The following is a 22,283-nucleotide window of genomic DNA, read 5'->3' on the forward strand; positions in this document are numbered from 1 at the left end:
ATTCTGGCAAGATGGAGTATTCTCATCACTTCCAGGTCAATTCTCTTACAACCAGAAAGCTCTGAGAATAGCACAACAACCATGGAAAGATTCAAAAAGGTGAAAATAAGAAGGCATACTGGGTTCTCTGGGTTTCCTAATTGCCTCCCAGATATTAGGACAGGACACTTCACAAGTCTTCAATCCAGAACTGCCAACAGGCACAAACAACAAAATCTTTAAGAAAAGCCTTCTCATATCGAAAAAGACAGACAAATGGAGAGGCATACTGTGTTCATGAATTGGAAGACTCGACATAGTAAACATATCAATTCTCCTCAAAATTGATCTCTAGGCTCAATGTGATTCCTATAAAAATCCCAGCATGTTTTAGTGGATAAGGACAAGCTAATGCTAAAGTTATATGGAAAGGCAGAGGTCTAAGGATAGTTAAAACAATCTTGGATAGTTAAAACAATCTTTAAAAAAAAAAGAATAAAGTGGGAGAAATTACTCTACCCAATATTAAAGTCTGCTAGACAGCTACAATAAGCAGGAGAGTGTCATAATAGCAGAGGTATAGACACACAGATCAATAGAATGGAATAGAGAAGCCACATATAGACCCACGCAGATAGGCCCAAGTGGATTTTGATAAAGGTCCAAAAGCAATTCAATAGAAGAAGGATAGTCTCTTCAACAGGTGGTAATGGAGCAACTGGATATCAATAGACTAAAAATAAAAACCTGACTTAAAGCTCAGACCTTGTACAAGCATAACTCAAAATAGATCCCAGATTTAAATGAAATCTATAACACTTTTAGAAATCAACATGGGAGAAATTGTGCAGGATCTAGACTAAGGAAAGCATTCTTAAAATTGACATCAAAAGCACAATCAATAAAACGAAAAAGTAATACATTATACCTCATCAAAATAAAATCGCTCAAATCTCTCAAACAGAAAAATTCTAATTAATTTATATAGGTACTCTGTCTTCTGTGAGGTTATTTATAACTCCCTAGTCCTTAAGTGATTTCCTTTGGTGGGGAGGTTAACTTCACAGGAGAGGAAAACTAATAAACACCACCTCAGTCAGATGATCAAGGTTCATAACAACTGTGACAAGTCATGTTAATAGCATTTACTCTTGACATGATGTCATGAAAATGGTACATTATGTCTATGGTCTTCCTCCCCCAAACACACAAATCCAACTTAAAACTGAGAAAAACAACAGACAAATCCCAGTTGAGAAACATTCTTCAAAATTCCTGGCTAGTACCCCTCAAAACTGTCAAGGCCACCAAAAAAACAAGGAATGGCTGAGAAACTGTCAAAGCCAAGGAGATTCTAAGGAGATATGAGTACTGAATATAATGTATCCAGAATGGGATTCTGGAACAGAAGAAAGGATATAAGGTAAATAGTAAGGACATATGAATAAAGTTTAAACTTTAGTTAATAGTAATGTATAAATATTAGTTCATTAATTGTAACAAACACACTATAGTAAAGCAAGGTGTTAATATTCAGAGAAAACTGGGTGCAGAGAAAATGTACTTTCTTCACAATTTTTTCCTAAATCCAAAACTGTTCTATAATAAACAGTTATTAAATAAAAAAAATAAAATGTTTTAATCTGTAAAAAAATGTTCACAGATATACTACTCACTGCAAATCACACTTAATGTTTAATTGTGCTAGTTTCAGTACTACATAAATGAATTTACAGATTCAGCTATGTTTACTTGCATTCCACATCCTAAATACTACATTCATGTAAGTTTCAGAATTAACCTCTTCCTCAACCAATTAGCTGCCAGATTCTACTAATGATTAGCTATTTTGTCAGTTTCTTCTATTTTCCTAACATATGCCTGGCCCAAATACATCTTCTGAAGCATGCGTCACTGTTAGCTTTTTCCTACTCCATTTTAATTGTCCCCTAAATTATTCTCCTATTTCCTTCCTTCCCTTTCACTTCAGAGTATAGTTATTAACAGAAATCTATCCAATCTCTCTAGAGAGCCTATACACTTTGGGTCATAAAAAGGGTATCAACACAGACAAATACCTAGTTAAGGAGGAAAGTACTATAGCATGTCATAGGGGCTGTGTGACTTTTAACACTTTTGTACCTGGGAGAACCAAAGCCACTGAGTAAGCAGAATTGTACAATACAAGTGCCTCATTGTTTTCTGCAGAAAGTCATTATCTCTAAAGTTAATAGTATGGTATTAAGTCTAATGAGTATATTTACAGCGTTTTTATGCATATCGAATAAATATATGCTGAAGTAAATAATAATTCCCTCTTGCCTCTGCTGTTGATAATTCTGGATATATATTCTATGCTTCACTAGCCCATACTGATGGCATCTGCAAGCATCTTCATTTAGTAAAAGAGCCAGAAGCAAAGACAGCTAGATGTCGGTTTACTGTTAATGAAGAAAGTGTCAAAGCTGGACTGACCTTTACTTATCCAGATCCCATTTTAATTTAGAAAAATTCACTCGGCTTGGAATGGAAAAAAAGAGAAAACGTTATTTTCTTATTTCCCTTTCCTATCCTAGGGGAAGGAATAAAGAAGTAAACAGAGCTGCCTGTTAATTATAAAGTGCCACTCTGCCTTACTTTGATGTGGAGACATGGGAAATTGAAATTTACAGCACTGAGGGCACTGCTCCCTTCTCTGGATTTGGTCATCCTGATTGTGTTTGCATTATTGGGTCGCTTTACATGTTCATCACATTTCTGCCCAACACGCTCATTTTGAGAAAGTTCTGTATTGTATTGAAGACATGGCTGCATTACACATGGGCAGGCAGCCCAGGACATTAATTGGATAAATATCATTACATTTTGAAAATAAATTTTTCTCAGATTTTCTTTTGCCTCCTCACCCTTGTCCCTTTGTCCCTGACCTTTGAATTAATTTTACTCATAAACTCACAGAAGCCAGCTGAGATCACAGGGCCAAGTTGGGAACCTGGCAATCTCAAATGTTCCCTTTGAGTGTTCTGCTCACAAACCTGTCAAAGATATTGTTATTTTCCCGGGGGTGCACGTTTTACCCATTCTCCAAGAGCACCCCATGTTTTCTAGGCAAAAAAAGATACTGTATGCAGTATGTGTAGCGATCGAGAGGCTTTGAAGTCAAAATCGTCTAAAATAAAATTTCTGCTACATCACACACCAGCTACATAATCTTTCAAAGCCTCCCTTTTCTCATCTGTAAATTCCAACATACTGCAGAAAGATGGGATAAAGGTAAGACAATATAATTAATATAAAGAGAAATATCACAATAACTAGACCAGATGGAATATTTTAAAGGGAATCTCTGGGTTAGAATAGGCTTTAAGAAGAACCTACTTACTACATTATTCCAATGGGCACTGAGACTTGAAATGGGGACATCTGGATGGACTGCAAAAAGCTAAGAAGCTTTAACCTCTAGTTTCTCATTACCTATTCCTCACTCACTATGTCTAATGCTAAAATCCCTTTTGGAATATACCTAACAAGTGTTACTTTGATCATCATTTACATATCCCTACTTAGAGAAACTCACCACTTCTTAGAGGAGCAGCCTTGTCCATTTTGAACTGGTTCCTTCATTTTAATTCACGATCAGCACACTTAAGTCAAAATTATCTTATAAGGTTGTCCTGCCTACTGACAATCACTCCCCTTTACCTCTGAGATAAAAATTCAACAACATCCAACCAAAAGCAAAGTCTTCCTCATCTGGCATAACCATGCTGGCCACTCTTATTTCCCTCTACATCCCAAGATGAAGACTCTGAAGCAGCCAAACCAATCCCTCCCGGTCCATCTTTCAAGATTCTGCATCAGTAGAGATATTTTCCAGGTTTACAAATTCTTATCTCATTTCCCTATCCATCTAAATCACTTGTTTAAAAGATTCCACTGAAATGTCATGTCTTTTGAGAGCATGTCCGTTAGAAACACAGCCTATGCTTATCTCTATACACCTAGTTTCTACAACTCATTCGACTCAATATATTGTAAGATATCTTTCTGAATGTATATTATTATTAGGAGGGTAAGAAGGTCTTCAAGGTAAAACTTCTGCTTTATTTGTGTTTGATCTATTGTCAAATTAAAAAAAAAAACTAAACGCATTGAACTAGAACAATGACAGAATTGAATACAGTGTGAGTTCCATGAGTAATTAAGACAATCAGTGTTTATTAATGATTTGGCTGTGAGATATCACAGTTAGACTCTCAGGTTTAGGCACTGGGGCATTTTAGTTTCAATCCAAGAATCGCTTGACAGAGCAAATATTTCTGAGCCTTAGCTTCCTATTATCCATAAAATGCAAATAAGGCCACTTCTTCCTAGTTACGGGAGAAATCGAGCAAGTAAAATAACTGAAGCTAAACTGCATAGGACCTTCTTGAATGACATCCTGTTTGAGCCCAGAAACCTTGAGGCAGTTACAGAGTGTATTCTCTTGAGATATTCCATACTGTATCCGAGGCTTTGAGAAGCCTCTAATCTTGGCAAACACTTATTAAGGCCTGGAGACCCTGGAGAAGATCTCTATCAGGAAGCCAATTAGCTTAGGTCCGCCCCTGACTCTGTCTGCTCAGTAGTTGCTCTAAGGCTACTTCCTTATTCCCTTTTCATTTTTATAACCTGTAATTAGTTACTGCGCCATATAATTTCCATGACCACAGGAAGCATTTAACTGCAGCATCAGGGCACCTGGGAGAAAGATACATTCTAGGGAGATTATATGTTGAGTGATTAGAGCACCTCAGGCAGAATATCCCAATTGTCTGAGATATGTCCCTAATTTGAAGATCAAAGAAAGACTCTCTGTTTTCATGTCATAACAAATACCCTCCATTATGGCTGTGTCATCCAGCTGGGAATAGCATGAGCTCCTGAAAGAAGGGTCATTATCACATCTGGTTTCTAAGGTTGTAACCAGATGCTGGATTTGGTTCTCTAAGAAATACGACCATTTTCCCTTCACCAAACAACAGAAGAAGGCAGTTCGGAATCTCATTTCAAATTATGACAGAATTGTACTTTAGTAAAATAGTGAAAGCTGGTTTAGTTTGACATCTAAGTTGCATCATCCGTCTCTCCCTCCCTCCCTCTCTCCCCCACTTCCTTTCTCTCCCTCTTTCTCCCTCTCTCTTTCTCTCTGTCACACTCACACACACACACATTGCTATCTCATAATCCCCCACCTGCTTTCAACTTTTCCGTATATTTGGAAATTTCAATAACTAAGTTACTTTTCACAGGGGTATATTCCTTGCTATTCATCCTTTCACTTTTATTGAATCCTTACTATTTGCTTAGCACTCAGCCAGGAGTTTTGAAAGATATTTAGATCAAACCACAAAAGGCTGTTGCCCTTAAGGAATATTCTATTCAGGTTAGCAGGAGGAAGGTAAAGCCAATAACTGTAGCTCACTCCTGTGTAAGGGGCATGGCAGTTTATGTGCATTATTTTGTTTAATATCTACCATAAAGTATTATTACTCCCATTTTTAAAGTAAGGGAACTAATATTTGAAGAGGTTCAATGACTACTTAAAGTTCACAGATGTATCAAAGTTAGAGCTCTGATTTGAACTCAGGACTGCTTGTCTCCAAAATCCCTGTTCATTTTACTACAGCATTGTTTATAATAATTGTAATACAATGTTTTTAAAGGATATAGCTCAGTTAAGAGAGGAACTATCAGAGCGGAAATTATGCAGATGTTGTCTTTGTTTGAAACTGTATCTGTTCCAAGTATGAAACCTAGAATAAAAAACTAATAGAAATTTGTTGAAAAAATATGACAGAGGAAGAAATGCTTTGTGGCCAGGACATATATCAACTGAAATCATGCATTCCAGGAGTTCCAGGTAAGGCTGGCCCTGAAGAGTTCCTCCTCTCAAACACATAGAGTTTCTCTCCTTAAGGAAACTTCTTCATGTACAGACATTTTTGTGTATTAAAAAAAAAAACACATTTGTGAAACACACCAATCATAATCGTGGGTCAGGCACAGATAGGAAGAAATTACCTACCCATATCTCTGTATAGGAGGTCACTTCAAAGGGTTTTAACAAGGGAAAAGATATAGAATAGAAGTGGTGGAGGGCATTTTACACACATACAAGAGGGCATTCTAAGCAAAATTTACGTAAGTAAGAACGCATGTCTTTCTTGACTTGCTAAGAATGCGGATCCATCTGCCTGGTAGTAGATTCTATTCAACACCATCACTCTTTATAATTCTATTCCATTCTAGTTCCTTAAATTGGCATATTATTCAAAGATTCTAGCTCTCCTTCCTTAGAAGTTAGAGCTCCTATTATCTGCATTACTTATTTGCAGTTGCCATCACAACTCTCTTTTGCAGATAAGAGATGTGGATTTAAAAATAAATTCAAGCAAATTATGTGAAGCCCTGCAACCTCACAAATCATGAGGCCCTTGCTCTGTATTTGTGGCTCCAGCCATTTTTAATTTTGTTCTACCTCCAAAACCTTGAATCTCTTCTATGAGTTCACAATATATTTCACATGCTCTTTCCTTTTTATGGTGTGCTCTATCTGCATTATTTTTCTAGCTAACTCAGACCCTCACTCCTGGAAAGCTTCTGTGGTTCCCTGAATCTGGGTTGGTTTAGATCCTCCTCTTTTGGCCCCTATAGCATCCCCTCTGTGTGTGTGTGTGTGTGTGTGTGTGTGTGTGTGTGTGTGTGTTACACCTATTTCTGTGTCATATTCCTTCTTGAATAAAATTCTATCATATGGTGGCCGCTGCCTAATCATCTCTGAAGAAATATAATTTATTTCTTGTTGTTTCAAATAAGATATACTTGAAATTTGTCATTGTTCAAGCTTGGGAATATGCCTAACCCTAGAACCATAACTGGAATCTAATCCACCTGAACCATTTGGGCAAAAAGGAGAAAGGTGTATGGGTAGGGAAATGTTTTCTAAAGGGACATTTATTTTCTGCTATCAAGGAAAGATGAGAGGCAAACAACAGAGGGGATAAAATAAGTTGATTGTGTGTCACTTTGGAAAAATAAGAAATTTGACAACACTTCTACTATACCCTAAGATGGACGTCGACATCCTTCACCAAAGAATTGGACACCCCTCCTGTACAGGGAAGTTCCATTTTTGTTTTTTGTCTTCGTTTTAAAAAGCAAAGAGATTTTCCTGAAATGATAAGAGAAAAAAATAAATCCCATATTTCTTTTTGAGGGATGGCCAGTGCCAGGAAAGAATTAGTCTTTACTGACCTAGTAAAGATTACATTTTTTATATCTCACTGGTTTGTATGATTCATTATGTACCTCATTTCTCTTTTGACAGTTTTTTATAAGCTAGATGCTTTGTGCACTTTTAATCATTTCATGAACACTATAACCCTAGGTTGTCAGGTCTCAGTTTCACAGATGAATAAACAGTTTCAGCAATACTGTGAAATACACCCAGAGTCACTTAGCTGGCTAGAAGTGGCCACAGGATTTGAACCTGAGTCTGTGGAAGCCCAAAGTCCTTGCTTCCTTGACTACAGCATGGTGCTTGCTTCCCTTGTCCTTTTTATCGTTTACAGTTGCCATTATAACTAGATATTTTTGGTGCTTTCCATTTGGTACATCAGCCTTATGCTCTTTTCTGCCACTTTTTCGTTATACGACATTTTCTTTCTAGAAATGTGGTACAGAAATGATTAGACTTCTGCCAATACAGCCTTCTTCCCAGAATGCTCACTGTCTCTTAGATGAAACAGCAGAATAATTACAGGAACTAATAAGAGTAGTTCCTGCCTTTCCAAAGAGTATATCTGTGAAAAACAGTGGGAACAGTCAGACTTTACCCTGTTAAGAATAATAATGTCTGAATTTGAAGGATTATTGATGTGGTCCGTTGCTTACTTGTATGAGTTACGGACCCCATGTATGGAGTTTTCTAGGAAAAGGACTGAGGATGAGCATAGTGTGATTTTTGACCTCACTCATCAAAAACAGAAATGGTACTTTAAAGTTCTAATGAAAATAAATCAACCTAAACTAGTTTTTAAAGAGATAGTATGTGAGGGAGTGGAAACATAGCTGACAGAAGAGCTTCCTCCTTCTCTCTGGTAACGTTTTAATTTTCATTACTGGTTTTGGCTCTTAACATAAACCATACAAAGCTAGCAAAAGAGAAATAAGGTACATGATGAATTATAAAAACCAGTGAGATTTTAAAGTATTTACTTGAATTATAAAAACCAGTGAGATTTTAAAATATTTACTTGCATCAAATCTGTGTTTGATATTAAAACAAAGACATAACTATAGCATTCCACTACTTCCCTATCTCCCCTATGTGGATACTTCACCACACTCTTATTGAAAGATTCCATTATAGAGAACAAACATGGACCTCCAATGTGTGGCCCACTTGTTCTGTTCTCCAAAATGTAATTTAAATGTAGTCACGAAAGACAATTGAGGCTACAGTTGTTTCTTAGTGTGTGCATAAATTCCGTTTTGTTTGCCATTGACGCCGCCAGTCACTGTTTAGGAATATTCAGTTACCCAATAGAATCATTGTGGAGATGGAATGAGACAGTGCATGTAAACTGCCTAGCCAGAATTTGAATGAGTTGGTACAGAGGCTGGGAGGAAAGATCAATTTATGAGTTGCTGACTGTCCCTACCCGACTATCCTGCATCTTTATCTCAATTAGTGCTATTACCTAACAGCAGAGTAGTTAAATAAGCTTTGTAACCATGAGAAATTATTTCACTTCCCTAAGCCAGTTTCCTCGTTTATAAAAGCACCTAGTTCACTCACAATGCTGTTCTCAAGATGAAAAAAGAGAATACATATAAAGAACTTAGAACAGTGTCTGACACACAGCAATGATTAGGTAAATGTTAAGGACTGTTACAAAGATTGAGGATTTGCAAAGGTGTCTGAATGCATTTCCTAAAGGATGGCTAGGGCCAACGTCTCTCTTCTACCTCATGTCCATAGCAGTCATCACTATTTAATCCTAGCACACTTTCTGAGCCCAGGCCAGATCTTAGAATCCCTTTCAATACATATGATAATTGAATTAGAGCACATGAGAGGTAACCTATTTGACATTACTTTCATGGAAAGTCAGTCTGATGCCATTACTCTGAATCACAGCTGAGAGGGAGTTGAATTGGAGAAGAGGGATGGAGTAAAGGTGGACAGAAAAATAATTTTAAAATGACTATTATTCCTTTGAACATCTTCTAAGTCCTTCCCCTATCATGAATATAGATATATTCAGAGTCATAATATGGCTCTCTCAAAATGGCAGAAAATCTCATTTGTGCAACTGGGAAGAGAACAGAGAATAATTCAAAGAATTCCAAATGATGCTTTTATTTAATGTGGCTAAATTTGCCCTTTCTTAAACATTTGCCCTTTAGGCTCTACTGACCACCCTTTTATCCTACATAATAGTCCTTCATATGATGAAGTCATCTCTCCCATGTCTTCTCTTCATTGGACTCTTGGTCCAAATCATCCCAGTCTGAAGTCTTTCTGGAGATCAAGTCTGCATACGTTTTAATAGGTCAGTAGCTCCCTTCAAGCCTGTTCTACATTTGTGAGGATACTTGAGGGAAGAGTTGCCCCTTGAAAGGGACACTAGTACTGTTCTTCCAATCTCCTCCCCACTTGAGTAATTTCTGTAAAAGTTCTGGGACAGGAAACTCACATGGGCATTCTGGGGTTAATCCCAGCAAAGTTACAATAAAGTTGTTACTAGGAAGCTTATTTATGCTTTTATAAGTCCTGAGGCTCTTATTTCATTACTGCCTACTCAGAGCACAGAATCCGTCTGGAATGATAAAGGATCATTCTAATTATAAACCCAAATTTATCTCCCTTCCACTCATTACATCAACCTTTATTAGAGTAAGATATGACCATCAGAAACCACAGCTTACCTTCATTTAACATGGGATGCCAAGCAAATCACTGTAGCTTTATGTGTAGAATTTAGGTTTATCTGTAGAATAAAGGTTTATGTGTAGAATAAAGAATGGAAACTGTGCCATTCAGTGGACACATAGCACAGACATCATGATACTCCCTTAATAAAATAATTTGCAGTTTACCTATAAATCATTGCTCAGTTCTTATTCCCTCTCTCTGTCTCCCTGTCTCTCTCTCTGTCTCATAGAAATAAGACAAAAGGGAAGAAAGAGAAAAGAGAAAGACTGACTGATGAATGGACAGAGGAGATGAGAGGATGCAGATAAGGGAAGTGATGTCTATTTTGAAAGCAGCAGTTTGTGGATTGACTAATAAAGTAAATCATATTGCAGCTAGTAAGTTAAATAAATGATGCTTGGTTATTGAAAAATGCATTTCTTCCCAATATCTACCAAACTTTAATATCTTTAAAAAAATAAAGTGACCCAATACTGATCTCGGGTGCTAAATAATAAATATTCACCTTCTCCTGTATTATCTTTCACCTAGAGATCCAAAGTTTGCTTGGCTAGGCTAGAATTTTGCAGGATCTCATTAATGGAGATAAATCAAAATACTTACTGAGTGGGTTCTTAAAGTCAAATGAGTTTCTTCTCTGTAAATGTGAACAAATTAGGGATATCCCTTCTCAATAATTTCCCCAACTCTTCTGCTGGAGAGTCCCTGCCCTTCAATCAATTCTTGTTCCTTCCATTCTTTTGTACTTTGTCAGCCAATCTTAATTTTGTTACTAGTAACAAAATACGATCTAAGTCTTCTTTTATTTTTAAAATTAAAAATAAATAAATAAAAGGAAATCTAAAGGATGTTTCTGGAAGCAGGTATTCAAAACCATACCTGGATCTCTCTGCCTGTTTATGACCCTTGCTCCTCTGGTGGTAGCAAGCTAACGCCCGAGAGCTTCAGCTAACGCCTCAATGATCCTTACCATCTATGATCCCATATAAGAAAAGTCCATTTCAATCTCCAGACAGGACGCTACAGTTTTTCCACAATAACTGACATAGTTCCAATCCATCCTCCTAACATTAGTATGTACTTTATAACTCTAATTGGAAAAGTTCCCATGGGGTTGGCTGCTTTCCCCACATTAATGTTTTCCTCATGCTTTTGTTTTTCCTGTAAACCAGCCTATCCCCTAATGAGTGTCCTCTGACAGATCTCTGTATCTGTTTAACCTCATAAAACAATCGGCATCATGCAACTTTTTGCTTAATAATAGAATTAAGTTCCTGACATTTTATGTGAGTTTGTTCCTCTGCTTCTCCTTTGTTTCTCAGCCAGACTGTAAATCCGTGCACTACCACAACTCCACTCAGCTTGTTCATACAGTGCATACTGTTTACAATAACTGGACGCTTAAGGATCATAAATATTTTGTATTTAGTGCCTAGTTTATTCACTTGGAGCAATAATTAAGGTAATGTCTACAAAGGCTTATCTAGAGTAAGTATGCAATTATATGTACATATATATTAACAACATTCCTAAGGGCAGAGCTCATATCTGTTGCCTCTTTTTCTTATCATCCTAAGGATTATAATGCCAGAGGTGGCATACAGCAAGCATCTAATAGGTGCATATCACTGTCCAATTGTCACACTGAGCTTTTTCTCTTGCTACTTTCCTCATGGTTACACATCAGGTAGAGTGACTGCCAACATAAATATATCCTTTCAGAACTGAATTTCTTTCTTTAAACTGAGAGACATTTGAATATTTTATTATTTATTTTAGAATGTATAACCCAAGGTCATAGAGAAAAGTTTGGAAGCACACTGTATAAACATATGCTAGTTGAAAAACACATGAAAAGTCCCTCCAACATTTCTTCTGAAATCTGTGTGTTAGCAAAAACTAGGGGTTTGGGAAAGAGAAAGGGAGTGACCAGGATTTCAGGATGCCAAGGAAATTGCATGTTTTTATTATATGCTTTTATGAGTCTTTGAAATTTTAGCTGCCCTGAAAAAATCCAAGGATTAAATTTAATGAAAATCATTTTCGAGAATAGAAACAGAGGAGAGATCCAATAGCGTCTTTAAAAAATAAAGATTTAAAATATTCAAGGAAAACATTTTAAGGTGAAACCATGGAAGTGGGAACCTTTACACTGACAATTCTCTGAGTCTATTTTCATTGGGTGGAGGTTATCATGATGGTACATATTGAGAATGGGGATCTGAGGATGAAAATCCATTCTCCCTGAAAGGTTAATTATATTGTAAAAAGCACCCAAAATTGCCCAGCATTTTATTACTCCCATCATGCCCCATAGGAGCAAATGTAGCACAAGGATATAAATCATGGCCTTGGAAATAGACAAACTTGAGTTCAGGACTTGAGTCTAGTACTTCCTAACTGATTATGGGCAAATTCTTTTTGTGTTTCTCATCTCTAAAATTGAGATAATAATAGTACTCCTTATATCAAAATAATCGAAGATTAAACTGATTAAACAAGATAATATATGTAAAGCATTTGGCAAAGCATAAGGTACACAGTAAGCCCGTAGTAACTGCTGGCAATGTCAATGATATCAGATTTCACACATAAAGTATGGCCTTAAGACATTTTTTAAGGGAAATGCAAATTTCACAAATGGTTCTTCAGACCTGGAAATCTTTAGAACGGAATAAAATGCTCAGGAATCTATGAACAAGTTTTTGGAAAAAGTATATAGTGGGGAAAGGCTTAAAAGGTCAGAGTAAAAGGACCTTGAACTTACCTCCTGTCATAAGCGCACCAAAATCACAACTAATTGCTGAACAAATATTGATACAGAGAAAAAAAACTGGAGCCACAAAAAGATACCACAAAAGATATTCTACATCCAAAGACATATAGTAGAAACTCACTGAGACAGTAGGAGGGGTGCACTCGCAATGTAATCAAATCCGATACCCCCCGGGTGGGCGACCCATGAATTGCAGAACAATTATGTAACAGAAGTTCTCCCACAGGAGTGAGCATTCTGAGCCCCGTGTCAGGATAGCCAATCTGGAGGTCCGGCATCAGGAGGAGGAGTCCCCAGAGCATTTGGCTTTGAAAGCCAGTGGGGCTTGAGTGCAAGGAGCTCCACAGGATGGGGGAAACAGAGAATCCACTCTTGGAGGACACACAAAAGGTCTTGTGCACACTGCGACCAAAGCAAAGCAGTGACTTCTTAGAAGCCTGAGTCAGACCTACCTGCTCGTCTTGGAGGGTCTCCTGGAGAGGTGAGGGGGCAGTTGTGACTCACTGTGTGGACAAGGACACTGGTGGCAGAGGTACTGGGGAGTAGTCGCTGATGTGAGCTCTCTTAGAGGCTGCCATTTTGGCACAAAGACTTGGCCCCACCCAACAGCCTGTAGGCTCCAGTGCTGGGACACCTCAGGTCAAATAACCAACAGGGTGGGAACATGGGCCCACCTTGGCTGCCTAAAGACTTCCTGAACCCACAGCCACCTCTAGACACACCCCTTGACATGGCCCTGCCCACCAGAGGGCCAAGATCTAGCCCCACCCACCAGTGGGCAGGCACTGGCCTCTCCCACCAGGAAGCCTGCCCAAACCTCTAGACCACCCTCAAACACCAAGCGGCAGACCCCAGAAGCAAGAAAAATACAATCCGGCAGCTTGTGGAACCGAGGCTGCAAGCACATTTCAGAACCTACTCTGGGATCAGTTGGTCACTGGCCCTTGGGTGATGAGAGGGGAGTGTACTGCTGGGACACACAGGACATCCTCCACAGAAGGCCACTTCTACAAAGTCGAGAAAAATAAATAACCTTCCACAAACATAAAAATACAAATAGAAATTTAGACAAAAAGAGACAGCAGAGCAATATATTCCAGACAAAGGAATAAGATAAAACCCCAGAAGAACAATTAAGTGATGTGGAGATTGGCAATCTACCAGAGACAAATCTATGGTAGATTAAAGATATTAATAAGACAGAATAATTAAATACAAAACGGGCATTTCACCTTCCCAGAGCACAGATTTGAAAATCTTCATCTCTGGGGAATGATGAAAAAATAAAACACATGTCACATACCGTTACAGCACTAAGTGGACAATCGAATACCTGATATTTGATCAAAGGGATCTGGAATGTGAAAATAATGTTTACCTCAGGCACTCTGCTCTTCTCTGGACACACCTGCCTCTTTCTAGAACACATCTGGCACAACCCTACCTTTGATCTATTTCCTCTTGCTTCCCCTCCAAGCAGGCATGACTTGCCCTCTTCACCTCCTTCAGCTCTTTGTTCAAATAGCTTTTTCTGACAGTCCTATTGCATCTGACCCTCATCTCTATTCCCTGTCATCCTGCTCTGCTTGATTTTTCTCCAGATAAGTTTTTCACTAACATACTGTATCTTTTACTTATTTATATTGTATATTTTTGTCTCCCTATGCCCAGAATGTAAACACTGTGGAATGCTGGAATTTTGTCTATTCTTTTCACAAGTTTTGAGTACCTACTATATTCTAGCATTCTGTTGTGTGCCATGTTCCTAGCCTGCCTGGAAGTTTCAGTCTCCTAGCCTATATAGGCCTTTTCACAGACCAGAAGGGAATTCTAAAAGAATAAATGTGAACTTAGCAACTTCTTTGGCTTGTGATGGCCAGGAGAGTTAGCATAATTCTACCAAAGAGGTCATATTCAGGCTTCACAGCAGAAGTTTTACCTTTCTTCTCCCTGACTAATTATGGAATTTAGATATAAAAAGTCAGAAATTAAAATATAGTCATATCTTTAAAAGTCCATTATTATAGAATTATCATTTTTTCTAGAAGTATTTGCGTAGAGATGATGCATTTTACTTGGTATGGTACTTAAGGACAATCTTGCTGGGAGATAGGAAGAGAAAACCCCACAAGATCAGATGTTAAAGTCTTTTAGGAATCTATCTTCTTGCTGTAGCTATGATGCAATGAGGAACCCCAGTCAACTGTCTATGGCTTGGACAAAGTTGACCGTCCACCACATACCATTACTGCTTTGGATGTTAGATGTGCTTTATATTTGAAATTACACTCTTGACTCATGGTTAATAAGCCATTCATTTCCAAGACTTTTCCTATAGGGCAAATCCTTCTGTACTGAGCCAAATATGCTGTCTTCCCGCATTTCCCTTCATGGAACAGTCACCCTACGTTAAAAATGACTGGTGAGGATTTGATCTGCAGCCTTAGGCCAGGGGACAGTATAAAGTTAACTGAGCCCCACAGCAATTGAAGCCCTCACTGTTGACTCAGCATTACATCACCTTCAATCTCTAATAGCATATTTGAGACAGAATAGTACAGTTCTGAAGGCATGAGTTAATGGAGAAGTGCCTGTTTCAGATAAGGGTTTTTGAGAGTATCCCCTGCACAGCTGGTGAGCAGCAGGCTGGAACCTGAGTGCTCCCTTTACCTGAGATCCAAACTAGAATGGTGGCAGAAGTTCCTGAATAGGCCTGTTTCCAAGACTGGATATCCTGCCACTTAGATAAAAACTGAGACTCTCCTATACATATTAAACTACCCATTCCTTCTCTCTTGCCTAAGTAAATCCAGCCTCACTCATTACTTCTTTGCTGTTAGTTCCATGATAAACTGGGCAACCAGAAAGTCACTGCCTGTCCCTCTGTTTATTATAAAGACTCCCTAGTACATGACACAATACATCGGCAAGATTCTGATGACCTCGATAGGTCTCTCTCACTGATTGAATGCACACACAGTGTTAACAAATATTGAAGAATATGTCAAACAGCATTAACAAATATTGAGGTAGCCAGCAGTGTCCCGAGAGTGATGAGTCTGGGTTAAAATGGAAAAAGCCCACAGAGAGCACTCAGGGGACATACCAGCGAACCTTAAAGAAACCCTTCAAACACATTAGAGCTCTGAGGCAAACATCAAAATTAATGAAGTGTTTGTAAAGAGATGTGTATTTGCCAGGAGAGCAGGGTAAATGAGGTATGGGCCAAGCAGGAAGTCTCTGCATGTGGTTTTGAGGCAAAGGGCTGGCTAGGAGGAAAGCACGATCTCCCAATCTTCAATTCTGGCAAAGTTTCTGACAAGTAAAGTCAAGAAGATTAAAGCATAGATTGAACACTTGTTCTTGTCTGCCTGGCATTCATTCCTTCCGCGTTTTCTTTTTTTAAAACGCATCCGCCACTTGCAAATCATGTTGTTGACATAGGAAGGTTTGCCCCATCCTCAGCTCCAGAGATTGGCATGTGATTCAAGAATGGCCCATCAAAACATCACAGCTGATTGGCTGAAGTGTAGACATGTGACCCAAGTCCAGACAACCTGAGTCAATGAAACTTATTTCATAAACCTTTATCAGAACCACTGAGAAACAGCATTTATTTTGCTGGCTTGAAACTAATAGGGTGAAAATCTTGAGCTGCAGGGACCACCATAAAAGGGGAATGAGCTTTATAATAATGCCAAAACAATGTAAAAAAGAAAGATGGAGGGAAGTTAATTTAATTAAGACATAACTTGAGCCTTTGAATCCAGCCTTGTCATAAACCTTTTAATTTGATGAGCCAATACATGTATTTTAGCTTAAACCAGTTTGCAGTAGCTTTCTGTCTTTTTCACCTGAGTCCATACTTCTAACAAGTATTTATAAACTTCTTTCCCATCGATATCTGAACCCTATGCATTTCCTATGCATCCTTGTTTACACTTCCTGAAAATGAGAGGCTTCTGAACCTAAAAAGGATGCATTTCCTTCTATATCCTTACTTGCGAAGTGTGCAGAATCTGTTTTAAAAGTACACGGTGCCCCTTATACTATGAGGTTAGAAAACTATCGTTTTCCTCTAAGCTGCCTGAAATTGTTTACTTTCTTTGCCAGGATATCCACACTCTACCTTCTTATCATCTTCTTCCAGAATCTCTAAGTGCCTCTGACCACTAACAGCCTCCTCTAAGGATTAAGTTTCCTGTCCCCATATTAGGACGCCTCAAATTAATGAATTAAATATTTGAGCTTCTTCTACTTTTTCTCAACAACTGAGACTTGCCTCTTCCTCCAAAACAAACCTGATAATCTGCAGTCTGGAAGCTGACCTCTGCTAAATTCAAGTTTCTTAATCTCCAACTTCTGTACTCACAGAAGGCACTACTGTCCCTCCATATCATGAATAAGAACTGGTCTCAGTGGAACAAATAACTCACCATTCCTAACAGACAAGACCTGGTAAGAGTTTTATGTAATAGCAATGGATGCTAAACAGGTGCTTGTTTATATTTCCTGAAAATGAGAGGCTTATCCCCTGAAAGAGAACTCAGTTTTCATAAACACAATGTTAAATAAATATAAATTTAAAGATTTTAAATTAGTATGTTTCCTGTAACAGGAATGCACCATCCTCTGTATCCCCCTGAGAGAAAGACTTACAGCACAGCTACAAGGGATGTGCTCAACAAACAGCCTCCAGCTTTTCAACTCCTTCAGCATCTACTACAGCTGTAGAGAGTTACTTGAAATGAAGAAACTCCCTTCTCAGGGAAGTGCTAGGCATTTTGATCCAACATGGGACAACTCCAATGAATAATATTTGTTCAAAAGATTCTTGCCAAGTCAACTGAGATTTAAGAAACTACATTACAGTTTAATTTATCACTTTTCTCAATTCTGCTTTCTCTCTCTTCCATTCACAGGTATCACTCCCTTAAAAATATCTTACACCCAAAGTCCATCTCAGCATCTGCTTCTGGAAAATACAACCTTCAATAGTTGCTACCTTCAATAATTGCTACTTCAATTCATTGCTTGAGAAAACAGGCAATACAATGGAACTTCATGGTAGGTTAATCACCAGTCTGGCAACCAAGATAACATCACTAGTAGTAGGTGGAAGACAGATGGCTCCTACAACAAAGTAGAGCCTTAATTGTTAAAAGTTCTACCAGTAGACTGAGTTCATATCTGCAGCGCCAAGTAGTAATCCCAACCAGTTTTTTTCATCTGCAGTAACAAGCTGAGGGCTCTCTCTGACCAAGGAACTTGGCAGGGTAAAGTTCTACCTAATTCAGATACTCAAAGGAGTTGTTTTGTCCACACCCAGGCAAAGAGCTGAACCATCCACCACCCCACTCACTGTGAACAGTGTTTTCTGGCCCCATCTGACCAGAAGAGCTGGTGACAAAACCTGGAAGTAGTGCAGCCCAGTGGAGCTTGAGCCAAGAGGGAGGCAAGCAGAGCGAATCAGTCCCAGAGTAAAATCTGTACCAGTTGTGGCCCATTCCCATGTTACACACAGGCAGGAGGATTAATTCACGGCCAAGGCTGAGGGTAGCTACTGGCCCCTCCAATTCAGAGAGTCTGTTAGGGAAATTGAGAGTATCTTGGAGTGGCCCCTCACCCCTCCCACCTTGGCAAGGGAGCTGAAACACAGCCCCACCTACTGTAAAGAGTGTCTTTTGGTTTCATCTGACGAGAAGGGCTGGCAACAACTGGAAGCTGTACGATCCAGCAGTGCTTGAACCAGGATGAGGACATGCAGAGCCAATAGTTTGCAGAGAAAATGTGGTAACTCTGTTCTGCCAAGGAACTTGGGTAAAGGTCAGCTTGAGTTAAGACAACAAAGAGCTTTACAGGCTTTATAGCTACTTCTCCAGCTATTCATAGCCTTGCAATCACTGAATAGCCTTCAGCCTAACAGGGAATGTAACCATAGCACACTGGATGCTGCATAGCCCATTCAACAACTCCACATACAGTGGCATTTTAAAAGAGAGCACAGCCCATGGCTTCCCTGTCTGCCTCACTAGACCAGGGAATTCAATGCATGCTTTAGCCTGATTCACGTCCCTAAACAATGAGCTGTACAGCCCCTGGGTCCTGTTCTGCTGCCCTACCAGCACAAGGAAGCTAATTTATAGTCCCATATACTACTGAATATAGTACCCCAGTCCCAAGCAGCTTGTAAGCCTGACCAGAGAATTCAGGCAAATGCAGAGCCTATTCTACAGTCTCACTTGGGTAGGGAACCAAGCCAGCAGTCCTATCCAAAAGTTTATAGCCAGTAACATACCCCCATCCCTACCCTCAGAGTTCAAATAGTTGTCCCAACCCAAAACAGACCATAATAGTGGGTCCCATCTACCCAATGACATTACCTGTAGCAATACTCAGGAACCCAAAGTGGGATGACTGGTGAAGACCTGTCTTTGTCAAAGAAAACCTGTAAAGTCTGGAAGAGGAGCCTGATTATTCAAATGAGCAGAAAACAATGTAAGGAATCAAGGATCCCCCCAAATCAGGAAAATATGACAACACCAAAGGACAATAATACAGCTCCGAGAACTGACCCCAAAGAAACGGAGTTCTATAAACTGTCAGACAAATTCAGAATATTCAGCTTAAGAAAGTTTAGTGAACTATAAGAAGACAACTAAGTGAAATTAGGAAAGCAATGCATGAACAAAATGAAAAGTCTGACAAAGAAATACCAACCATCAAAATGGCAACAATTGGGTAATTGGAAATTACCCAAAGTAGGAAAAAAAAAAGAAAGAGTGAAGAAAGCCGATGGAAATTATGAGACACAATGAAAAGAAACAATATTTGAATTACAGGAATTCCAGAAAAAGGAGAGAAAAAGAAAGATACAGAAAGTATATTTAAAGTAATAATGGCTGAAAACTTCCCAAACCTGGGGAGATAAATAGACATCTGGATACTCTAGGCCTAAAATAAAAGATCCCCAAATGGCTAAACCTTAATAAGACTATACTGAGACACATTACCATTAAATTCTCAAAATTCAAAGAATTTTAAGAGCAGCAAGAGAATAAAGAGAAGATATGTGAAACAGAACCCCCATAAGACTATCAGTAGATTTCTCAACAGAAACTTTGCATGTGGTGAGAGAATGGGATGGCATGTTTGAAATATTGAAAGAAAATAACTGTCAACCAAGAATTCTATGCCTGGCAAAGCTGTCCTTCAGCACAAAGAAGTAATAAAGACTTTCCTAAATGAACAAAAGCTGAGGGAGTTCATTACCACCAAATCTGCCTTATAAGAAATGCTGGAGTTCTTTGAGTGTAAGTAAAAGAAAGCTAATTAACATCATAAAATCAAAAAGTGTAAATCTCACTGGTAATGGTAAATATATATTTATAGTTAGATTCTGCAATATGGTAATAGTGGTACATATTTTATTTATAATTATAATTTAAAAGATAAAAATAAAACAGTGAAAATAACCATAATTACAATAAACTGTTATTAATTACACAATACAAGAAAAAAAAGTAAATTGTAACAGCAATAGCCTAAAATGTGAGGGGAAGGAGAGGTAAAAGTGTGAAGTTTACAAATACTACCTAAGTGAAGTTGTTATCAGTTTAAAAGAGGGTATTATAAGTTTAAGATATCTTAGGTAAGCCTCGTAGTAACCATATGGGAAATTCCTGTGGTAATTACATAAAAGAACATGATAAAAAAAGTCAAACCTTACTGATATCAACAAATATCAAAACACAAAAAAAGACAGCAGGGTAAGAAACAAGAAACACTGGATCTGCAAAACAACCAGAAAACAATTAAGAAAATGGCAACAGTAAGTCCTGACCTATCAATAATTACTTTAAATGTAAATGGATTAAATTTTCCAATTAAAAGACATAGAATGCTTGAATGAATTAAAAAAACAAGATCCAACAACAATGCTGCCTTTAAGAGACTCACTTTAGCCCTAAATACACACATAGATTGAGAGTGAAGGGTTGAAAAAAAAACATGTTAAGCAAATGGTAACCAAAACAAAATAGGGGTAGCTATACTTATATCAGACAAAAGAGACTTTAAACTAAAAATGGTAAAAAGAGACAAAGAAGGGCATTATATAATGATAAAGGGATCAATACATCAAGAAAATATAATGATTGTAAATATTTATGAACCCAACATTGCAGCACCTAAGTATAAAAAGCAAAAACAAACACAGCTAAAAGGAAAAATAAAGAGTAATATGAATCTAATACCCGACTTTCAACAATGGATAGATTATCCAGACAGCAAATCAATAAGAAACCAGCAGATTTGAACAAAACTATAGGCCAAATGGACATAATAGACATATCTAGAACATTCTATCCAATAGCAGCAGAATTCTTCTCAAGTGCACATGGAACATAATAAACTGAGATAGAGTAGCAGGCAATTGAAATCCAGAGGGACTCTCTGGTTGCCTATGAAGATTTTATCTCCTATAGTGGGTGGACAAAGAAAGAAGAGGACCAAGATTGGGGCTAAACATCAATGACATGAAAAACTCAACCAAGGCAGTTTTCCTATGCCATACTCTGGGCCTTTGTTAAGAAACTATGGGTCTCTGACACATAGGAAGGGGAAACATGGGTAGATGATTCCAAAGAATTTGTTCCTTTGAACACTTTTGAGTCTGTAGAAATGGCATAACCGTTCCTTTTAAAAACTATCATTCTCCCTATTCTGGAAGAAAATGCAGATATCTCTCTCCCAAAAGACAATCTGTGCTCCATTCATCATCCACTCCTATCTCCACTCCTGGCCACTAGGTCTAGAACTAAAGTAATACAATCGGGACAACAGTCAGGGTCAGGATGAAGTTCAGGATTAGGGTCAAGTCACTGCTCCAAGTACCAATGCTCTGGTACCATTGCACCAGCATCTTTTTACTCACAGGGAGTCCTGGGAGACCCATGTTCCCTCTGTAACCAGGTTGCCCTAGAGAACTCTACAAAAGTAGTTAGGCATGTTGAAACTAAGTCACAGCATACCCCAGCTGGGGACATGCAGAACCTGATAATGGAGTTGCAAGTTTGATTGGGCAAGTATTGTCATGAACCAAAGGGACTGAATTAGGTGTTTAAGACATACAAATGCCTAGGACTCAAAAAATTCAAGATATTTCAGAGAGCAGAATAATAAATGGGAGCCTATACTAGGTCAAGACACAGTTGTTCTCAAGTACTTTTTATATAATAGGCACATATATATATATATTTCAGTCAAAATATGAAGTGTCTACTGTTCTCAACTGACTATGAAAGTCCAACGACAATGTTAAGTTTCTTGAGGCACAAAATTAAATCCTGAATGCCACGTGACTGATATATGAGAGTCACTAAACTTAGGGACAAATCTAGCTTCTGTCCAGCATCCAAATTGCAACTAGTCGATGTGGTGCCTGGTGAATAAGGACTCCCCTAATTATTCATGGGTTTTTTTTAAAAGCAACTGATTCCAGAATGACAGTCATAGCTACAGAATGAGCTCTGGTCATTGCTGATG

This window comes from Globicephala melas, chromosome 16 (genome assembly GCF_963455315.2).
Source record: "Globicephala melas chromosome 16, mGloMel1.2, whole genome shotgun sequence".
NCBI classification, from domain to species: Eukaryota; Metazoa; Chordata; class Mammalia; order Artiodactyla; family Delphinidae; genus Globicephala; species Globicephala melas.